We start from the raw sequence: 10123 nt of genomic DNA on the forward strand, positions 1-10123 counted from the left end.
ATTTGCAGTCATTGCTCTGTTGTTATTTCCTGCGAACTGTTCTTCTTGTAAATTTATTACATGACCACTTTCTGCAAGTTTGGAATAATGTGACCAATTGTTGTTGCATAAAACACTCTGAAATCCCACTGTTATTAATTAGTGGGCCATGGTAGCACGCGGTGAGATGACAGCGGATATGTGCGCGGTGAAACGCATAAACTTGCAATGTTCGCCCTTCGCAGCGCAGCGGTGCATTTCTCCCATCCGCGCACGGAGCCTATAGCCGCAGAAAAATATTTAGGTTGCCCAGCATGAACACAGAGTTAAGCGCGAATGTTTGTCTGTGATGGTGGTATATAGTGAATTTTTGTAGTGTTCCTCTTCGATAATAGGTGAAGGTTTCGCAAGTTCTTCACGAATATAACGTGTGCTATACGTCGTGACAAATATTTTCCCTCGTTTGTCGTTGATGCACGTACACTCAGTATGCGAGTGAAACTATAAAACTTCAACGACTGTGAAATACCAGTCAAATTTTGCTGATTAGTTTAGATTAGGATTTTTAAGTAAAAAAACAAAATAATAGTCTCAGTGTATTTTTGTGAAAATCATGACTACTATCACGAAGCGTCACCAGATGAAACTGTTTCAAATCTCTAAAATGGCTGACTTTGCTCCAATTCTTTCGACAGATAGGTGTACATCGTTATCAGACCCCACATTCAATATCATATGACCACTGCTGTGAATATCAATTTGGAAATATGTGCGAGCGTGTGGTTGAAAATATTCCTGAAAGATCTCAGGTAGACCTTTCCACGAAAAATTCAGCCCTATAAAATGGTAAGGTCGACTTTGGAGTGTGTAGTGGGGCTACGGTGGTTTATATTTTAAAAACTTTTTTGCAGCTGGGGTAATGAATATGTTCACCGCACACCACTGGGTGTGAATGTGTGAACACAACGCCAACAATGTGGCAGGTGTAGCTCGTGCTTAATATATCATATTAGCAGTAGCGGCGAAAATGTATAGATAAGGAAAATTACCTGGATATGAATTTAAAATAAGATGGTATGTTTTTGATGCTGTCTGGGTGAATTTCGATAGAGACCACCGCCTTCGTGAAGTACAGGCTGTACTGTAGCAAGCGCGGGAAAGCAATCGGCTGGGGGAAGTTTAGCACGTGAGTTAGTTGAGTTACATGTGAATTCTTCGCTGTTTTGAGATTTTAAGTGAAAAGTCCTCAATTAGTGAAGAAAACTTAGTGTGAGCGTGTATTCATGTGAGGCTATAGGTTAAGAATATCGCTCTGCCATGTTTTAATTTTGTAGTTTATTTGTATAACTTTATATCTCTAGTGTAAAATGAATTGAGTTAGTGCATTCAGCGTTTTATTATCAACCACGATGTGTATATAATTGAATTAAGGTTATCAGTGAGACAAATCACCATGCTAAGAGTTGCTGTGTGCCTGGCTGCAAAGCAAATTATAAAGGAAGAGAGTATTCCAGTATTTGTGTTTCCTTCTGATGAAGAAAGAGTTGGGCAATAGAAGAAGGCTGTTCCTAGGGAGAAATTAATAGCTGATCACCACACAGTTGTGTGTATCAACCAATTTCCTGAAGACTAAATCCTGAGGGAAATAGGAGTGTCTCGTCCAGATGGTGAGTTAAAATTTCTTATTATGTCAAAAAACATGGGTAACATTAGATATATTTTCATGTAAATAGACTTACGACTTATTTGAATTCGGTGTACCTGAAAATTTAAGTCCAATTTATACATTTACCATTTTAGGTAGAAATGTATTGTGAAATAACACTGCTGAGATTTTCCTATCAAATTTCATATCATAGGCAATGAAACTGGGTTATTCCATGAAAATTGAATATGAAAATAATTGTATAGGCATTATTTGATGTTTAAAAATCTATATTTTTGAAACAACAACTGAATTTCATGTCAGTGACAGTAAGTGTTTTGTTATTGTTGGAGGTTAGCTACTCGTAATCTCTCGTGTAGCTACTGAAGTGGTGGTAAAGAAATAATTTAAATTTGTAGTATATTGTATTGCTAATTGGTTGCTTGTTTTCTATCAGTGTGTACGATGCTAATGTTCCAGTTGACTAGAAAATGGATAGAAGTCGCTAGAATATGTCACAAAGTGTTAGCCTGTACTCATGGAAACGAATGGATATACGCGAGAAATAGTACGTTACGGGAAAGGATATGCATTGTATCTCAGAACTAACAAATATTTATGCATAGTTTTTGGTTTTATAAGGTGTTAACAGTTTCTTACGTAATTTTAAACGGGTGTGTTATTCAAACGGAGCGGGATGCGTAACGCCCCCAAGTCCCACCCAAAGCGTGGCGTCATCAGAGCTACAGTACGGCCTGTATATCATGAAGGCAGTGATAGAGACATAAAGATTGACAGTCTACCAACTTATGTGTAGTAATAATAGTACTATACAATAAAACTTTCACCAATTACGCATGTATTACAATTACTAGAAGTACGGCGTGATTATACAATTTAAAAATCATTTAGTATTTGACTGCACAATAACAAAGAAACAGACACTATAGATAGAACTGAACAGATATATCGACTGCGTGAGACTGCCAAACTGACGAATGCGCGCGGCAAGCGGGTGACCTTGGCAAAATATATACCCCTGCTACCCTTCGTCGCAGAACATGCTATACATTGCTCCGCAGGTCTCCACTACTGTACTTGCTGTGGCGCTGTACAATTCGGTTAGCCGCGACGAGGTGATAAGGCAACAGGGTTTGCACATTTAGAATATAATTCCTAGTTTCAGGCGACTAAAATAGAATTTTATATATTTTTTTCCCCACAAAGTGGGCCAATCGCCATTACTGCGTGTTAGTTTCAAATTTCTGTAATTTTTTTTCACAAAGGAAAACATTTATTAGCCTACATAAAAATTGTACTTAGTTGAGGGGTGAGCTGGCGCAGTGGTCTAGTCTCTCCACTCAAGCGTTCGGGCCGAATACTCAAAATACAAAACAGTTGCTCAAAAGAAAATTGGTCCTTTGTATTGTATGTCCCTTACATTTAATATTTTATCAGAATATAATTCACCTCTTAAATACAAACCCTGTTGATACCCACAACATACAATACATCTATAGGTTCAGTTGTTTCTAAGAAGAGTGTATCTGCGAGGAACATGTACAATACCATATAGTTTGTGGCAACAACTTGCTATTTCGGAAAGTGCTTAAAAACTCTATGATAGCTGAGTAGGAAGAGTGATATACTGTATATCAATTACATTATAACAACTTGTTTTTCGTATAGCATCATTCAGATGCAGATTCTAGTGATGGGCAACGCTCGAGACTCTCGAGACCTATTCTCCTGTGCTGCGATCCTGCGGCGTTCCAGTAGCTACGAGTGTAAGCTTGATAGTATATCAGCTGTTATTGCGTGAAATAACGTTCTGATATGGAAACGTGTGTGCTGATGAATTTTGTCAAAAGCCTGGAAAAGTACTGCATGTTCAACTATGAACCCCTTAATACCATTAACGAAATGAAAACAGAATGTCAGTACCGGTATCTTGGAACTGTTCACGACTTATTTGAGGTGGACATCTTAGCTGAATAACCCTGTGTAATATGTTAATAACTGTAGATAGGATGTACACCTACCTGGATACCTCGCAATTGTCGACAAGGTAGCTTCTTGTGATGCAGGCTGCGTCGGAGGTGTTCTCTGTGACGATTCCCCTTCAGCGATATGTGTTTTTAAGTGCCGGATCATCCCAGAATTATTTCTGCTGACGTATTTCATTTTGTTGAACAAACAACACAGTGGACTGTGCTAGGCTATGTGGTATCTCTACAAAATAACCTACATCCACGACTTACATTGCGTTTCGGACATACGGTAGTCTGAAAGTTGTCGCGTATAATTAGGCACAGTTATACATTGGACAGTCATATACCGAAGTACCTAATTATGACGCGAATACTCTATAACATTATACGCAATTATGCCCTTCGTCATCAAAATATCGGTAAACTCAAGCAGTGGTCATATGATATTGAATGTGGGGTCTGATAACGATGTACACCTATCTGTCGAAAGAATTGGAGCAAACTCAGCCATTTTAGGTCACACATTCCACTAATGCGTGATGGTGGTTGCATATGCAGCAAGGTGCATCTTGCCCCACCTCGAGTTCGAATAATGCATGCCTCTTATAGTATCTGTCAGTTTCTGTACTTAGCCTACTCATTCATGTACTTACCGCTGCATACATTGCCAGAATGCGTATCCTTTATAATATTATGTTATACTACGTCAAACTTGACCTGGGTAGAAACGTCCTAATCGCTTCTTGACACGTATTTACGGAATAGAGAAGGCCCGTGGCTGGCCATTCGCATACTCGGCACAAACAACATTCAGCTTTGTGTACCTGTAGGCTTACCGCACGCTGCTCGCCATACAGTGTGGAGACAGCGCTCTCGAGATCTCTCGAATTTTCTTGCGAGAAACGGTGCCTGCGCTAATCTCGAGAAATCTCGAGACCTCGCCTCGGACTGCCCATCACTAGCAAATTCTTTAGGATGTGCAGCCATCTTGGTTCTTGCAGCAGCGCCCCCGATAGGAGCAAAGTCCCAGATAAGAGTGTTAACTGCCTCTCCAACCAGGGGCGTAACGATAGGGCCTGCAGGCGGGCCCTGGCCTCTAAGGGGCCGCGCAGACTCCTCGCAAAATAATATATATCCAGCCTAATGTTACTCTTCTCGGAAATAATCAGGGTGGTTTTATACAATCAGTCGAAATAAATGTTTTTTATAATTTGTACGCAGAGGAATAGCCATTTGGTTGCATCTACCGGCATGGGAAGGAAGCGCCGTGGCCTTAATTAAGGTATAGCCCCAGCATTTGCCTGGTGTGAAAATGGGAAACCACGCAAAACCATCTTCAGGGCTGCCGACAGTGGGATTCGAACCCACCATCTCCCGGTTGCGAGCTCACAGCTGCGTGCCCTCAACCGCACTGCCAGCTCGTCCGGTCTTTACATATTGTTGCTAAATCTGAACCTGCTGGCACCCCCAAACAATCGTCCATCTTTACGGTCATAGCCTACAGGATTTGATGGAAAGGAAAGAGCAGATTCTTTAGCAAAATTAGCCGCCACATCACACATCGGAATTACAAACGAAGAAATATACACTGATTTATCAAATGTCATGGGATAGTCACCTAATAACGTGTGGAGTCTCCTCTGGCCCTGCGAACTGCAGTGAGACGCCGTGGAAGTGAGTCGACAAGTCCCTGGTAGTCCTCTGGACGCAGCTGACACCAAATCGTTTGCAGAGCGGCCGCCAATGCTGGTCTGTTCGTGGGTGCAGGATCCATTTAACGGAGCCTGCGTTCCAGGACATCCCAGATATGCTCTATAGGGTTCATATCGGGGCTCCTGGGTGGCCATGGCAGTCGTTGGACCTCCACTGCATGTTCCTGGAACCATTCCCGGGCGACGTGGGAGCGATGTGGCGGCGCGTTATCATCTTGAAACACCGCAGAACCGTCTGGGCGCTTGAAGGCCAAAAATGGGCGGAGATGGTCTCCGAGCAGCTCAACATACCGCGTACCATTCAAAGTCTCTTCCAGAACAACTAGGTGGCCCATTTCATACCAGCAAAATGCACACCAGACCATAACAGAGACACCAGCGCCCTGGACTACACCTTCGGGGCAGGCGGGGTCCATCGCTTCATGTGGTCTGCGCCATACACGGTGCCTCCCATCGGCATGGTGCAGTTGAAATCGTGATTCGTCCGACCATATCACGTTACGCCATTGTTCCAGTGTCCATCGCTGGTGACTGGCGACAAATGCGCGTCGTTGTGCCCGATGACCTTGGGTTAACAGTGGCACCCGTGTGCGGCGCCGGCTCCCATACCCCATAGAACCCATGTTCCTACGGATTGTCCACTGGGAGACGTGTCTAGCACGGCCTGTGTTGAATTGAGCCGTAATTTGTTGCACGGTTGCCCGTCTGTCAATATTGACAATCCGTCTCAGATGTCGCCGTTCACGGTCATCGAGGGTGGCTGGACGGCCGGTCGTTCGTCTGTTGTGGACGATGACACCCGCATTCAACCATTCATGATACACCCTGGACACGGTTGATCGTGTGAAGCGGAATTCTCGCACCACTTCCGAAATCGCACTTCCCATCCGTCGGGCACCGACCACCATACCCCGTTCGAACGGTGTTAGCTCACGACGACGTTCATGTTACACCTGTCACATGCACAGCCACTGCTCACAAGGTCTCCTATACAACTGCCGCTGGCACAGGGGGCGTGTGGTGCGCAGACAACACACCTACGCATCAGTGCTCCGCTATCCCATGACATTTGCTCAGTCAGTGTATTGTAAATCAATGGAACAGTAGCTGGACATCTAGCTTGAAAGTGCACTATTCTTCCCCGAAGTTAAAGATTGACTTCAGAGTAAAATATTAGTGCCTAACTTTGTCCTAATGCAATTTCTATCGGGACATGGAAATTTTAAATCTTACCTTGAGCGATTTAAAATCCAAATTACAGATGGATATTTATGCTTTTGTGGTTCTCAAACAGTGGATCATCTACTCTTCTCCTGCCCCGCGTTGGGAGAGGAAAAACTTATATTTGGGTGTCACCTGAACAGTTGTGATCTTGTATTTTCTAAACCACTGCATGATATTTTCAAGAAGCCTTGTTGTTATACGCAATTCTTAACATTCATTGAGCACTTCCTTAACAAATTGAACTTAATCTTTCGTTTTAAAATATTTTATGATTATAAACTACAGCTCTAATGTACTTTTGTGAAATAGGGCTCTACAGTATGCTGTACTGGATATTCAATAATAATAATTATTATTTATTTATGTAGCGTATGACGCTTCATTTGACAATCGTTTGAAATGTATTTTGCATATAAGTGTTATTAGAAAAATATAAACACATTTAAATACATGGATGTAGAGTATTTACAGACTAACTAGGAGGTAAACGCGCACACACACACACACACACACACATACATACACACACAACTGCAGGTTCTGAGATTTCATCACAAGCTGATGTCAAGTCCTTCCAGCCAAGTGAGTGCCTTAGGGGTTACTTGATGTATCTCCTCCATAGGCCCAGTGAATGCTCGTAGAGGACATTCTTTCACGATGTGGCTGATGGTTTGTACTTCAGCACCACAGTTGCAGGAAGGAGACTCCAACCACCCCCATTGGTGTAGTGCAGAAGCAGTTCTTCCAACACCGCAGCGTATCGTGTTTAATCTAGTCCAGATGGTGCGTGGGAGGTTGAACCCAGGAAGTTTTGCTGTTGGGTCATCAATGTTGATTAGATCATGTGGGTGTAATCTGGCCCATTCTTGCTTTCATGCTTCGTCAGGTCTAAAAGGTATGTCAGTTAGTTCCCTGGCCGTCTTCCAGGCAGGTTTCCGGGATTTCAGTCTCGCAACGGCGTTTTCTTCTGCATCCTGGTGGATGGGAAGTGAGCTGTTCATCACCTTAGCCCATAATCTGACAAGAGCATTTTGTCGTCTGATGTGAGGAGGTTGAATGTGGCTCAGTACGGGTAACCACTGTACAGGAGTGGAGTGCAGGGTGCCAGATATGATTCTCATTGTATGGCGCAGCTGGACATCGACCAGACGGGTATGGGAACTATTCGGCCATACAGCAGAACAGTATTCAGCTGAAGAATATACTAGTGCTAAAGCAGTTGTTCGCAGTGAATTCGCATCTGCACCCCCATCATGTTCCAGCTAGTCTACCCAGAAGATTGTTACGACTTTTCAGTTTAGCTGCCAGTTTCTGAAGGTGATGGCGGTAGGTTATCTAAAGTTACACTGAGGCTTTTGGGGGTAGCATTATACCGCAGTGTGTGATTTCTGAACTTGATTGTCGGTTGGTAGTTTGCATTCCTGTTACTGAGGTGAAACGTAGCTACTTCTGTCTTTAGAGGGCTAGGCGTCAATCGCCACTTTGTGAAATAACCGCCCATCTTCTCAAGGTCCTGGGATAGGATTTCTTCAGCTTCACTGAAGTCTGCTCTTTGTATGGTGAGGTTGATGTCATCTGCATAGATGAACTTGCGAGATGTGGTTTCTGAAAGGTCGTGTATGTATAAGTTGAAAAGAATTGGAGACAGCACTGAACCCTGTGGCAAACCATTGTTGAGTTTGTGGAAACGACTGCGGACATATTCTGTATGAACCTGGAACAATCTATTTCCCAGCATATTTTGTATTAGAGTGAAGATCTTGAGACATGGTATTGCTCTGCTAAGTTTCAGGAGGAGGCCTTCTTTCCAGACTGTGTCATAGGCGGCGGTAAGATCGAGGAACACAGAGACACTTTTCTTCTTCCTCTCAAATCAATTTTCTATAAAGGAAGTCAGAGCAAGCAACTGATCGCTGCAGTCAAGGCCATGACGAAAACCAGCTTGTTCAATCGGAATGAGGCATTCAATCGTATGAGGTATCCTGTTAAGAATCTTTTTTTTTTGTTGCTAGTTGCTTTACGTCGCACCGACACAGATAGGTCTTATGGCGACTATGGGACGGGAAAGGGCTAGGAGTGGGAAGGAAGCGGCCGTGGCCTTAATTAAGGTACAGCCCCAGCATTTGCCTGGTGTGAAAATGGGAAACCACGGAAAACCATTTTCAGGGCTGCCGACAGTGGGATTCGAACCTACTATCTCCCGAATATTGGATACTGTTAAGAATCAATCTTTCCAGGAGCTTGTAAGTTACGCTTAGTAGGGCTATTGGTCTGTAGCTTTGGGGTAATTTGGGATCCTTGCCTGGTTTCAAGATAGCGATAATTTTAGTTTTCTTAAAAAGCGGAGGCAGTCGGCCAGACTGCATAACATTACTAAAGAAAGAGGCAACCCAGCGCTTGGTTGCAGGACCACAGTTCTTTAAAAGTTCTGGGAATATGCCATCAAGTCCGGCAGCTTTACCACTACGAAGGGAGTCGAGACTATTTTGTATCTCTTCTGATTAAACGGACTTGAATATTGGTCATTTGGTTGGATTTCTTGTTTTCTCTGCCTTAGTTCCGATTTAACTTGCTTTGTGAATTTCTTATTCCCCTGAGCCCGTGATACAGAGACCAGGTGGTTTGCTATGGTTTCCACATTAATGGAGGTCTGCATCCTCAGTGGTGTGGTAGTTGGATCTAGTTTACGGGTGAGTGACCACGCTTTTCTACTAGAGTGTGTGAAGTTGAGATCTTGTACTGCTGTTATCCACTTCTCTCTTCTAGCATTAACTAGACATTTCAGAAGTTCAGTTGCTTTCTCCTGACTGTTTTCTTCTAAGTATTCAGCAACCAAGTGACTTGTTTCCTCGTTCCAACCAGGTATGTAATCCTTCCTATAGCCACGAGGAATGGTTATTTTTGCAGCTGATTTTATTAGCCCAACAAACCTCCAGTAATTTTTTGGCGTTGTAGTTATCCACCTAATGTTGGCATTTGTGTGCAAAGCATATGACTTCCAGTCAGCTTTCTGGAAGTTCCATCTAGGTATGGGTACAGAGCTAATAACGGGGATCTGAAGACCAACTCTATAGATTATGGGTCTGTGTTGACTCCGAGGGAAATTGTTCAGTACCTGTCTGTGTATTGAGGTAGTTGTCATAAGGTTGTGGGAGGCAAAACAGAGATCTGGCGAATAGTATTTTTTCCAACGACCAGAGTGGAAAGTTCCTTTGTCCTTGGCATCGTACACTAGCTTAAGATCGCTTGCATCCATCCATTCAAATAGCCTGTCTCCATTTTCATCGCACTCATCGTATCCCCACAGCGTGTGGTGGCTGTTGAAGTCTCCAAGAATGATGCTGTTTTCTGGAGGTACCAACATTCTGTGCTCTGGCCAGCTGACGCTAGGTGGCTTATATACGTTAGTAATAACGACATTATCTAACTTTATAGATGAGGAGAAGATTGCTTCGTGTGTAACGTGTTCCATTGCTTCAGAGTTTGCTATATCGTTCTTGACATAGGTGGCTATGCCATACTTAGGGTCATTCACTGCTACCGCTAGTTGGTATTCTAGAATTTTACCCCTA

Source organism: Anabrus simplex, chromosome 1 (genome assembly GCF_040414725.1).
Source record: "Anabrus simplex isolate iqAnaSimp1 chromosome 1, ASM4041472v1, whole genome shotgun sequence".
NCBI classification, from domain to species: Eukaryota; Metazoa; Arthropoda; class Insecta; order Orthoptera; family Tettigoniidae; genus Anabrus; species Anabrus simplex.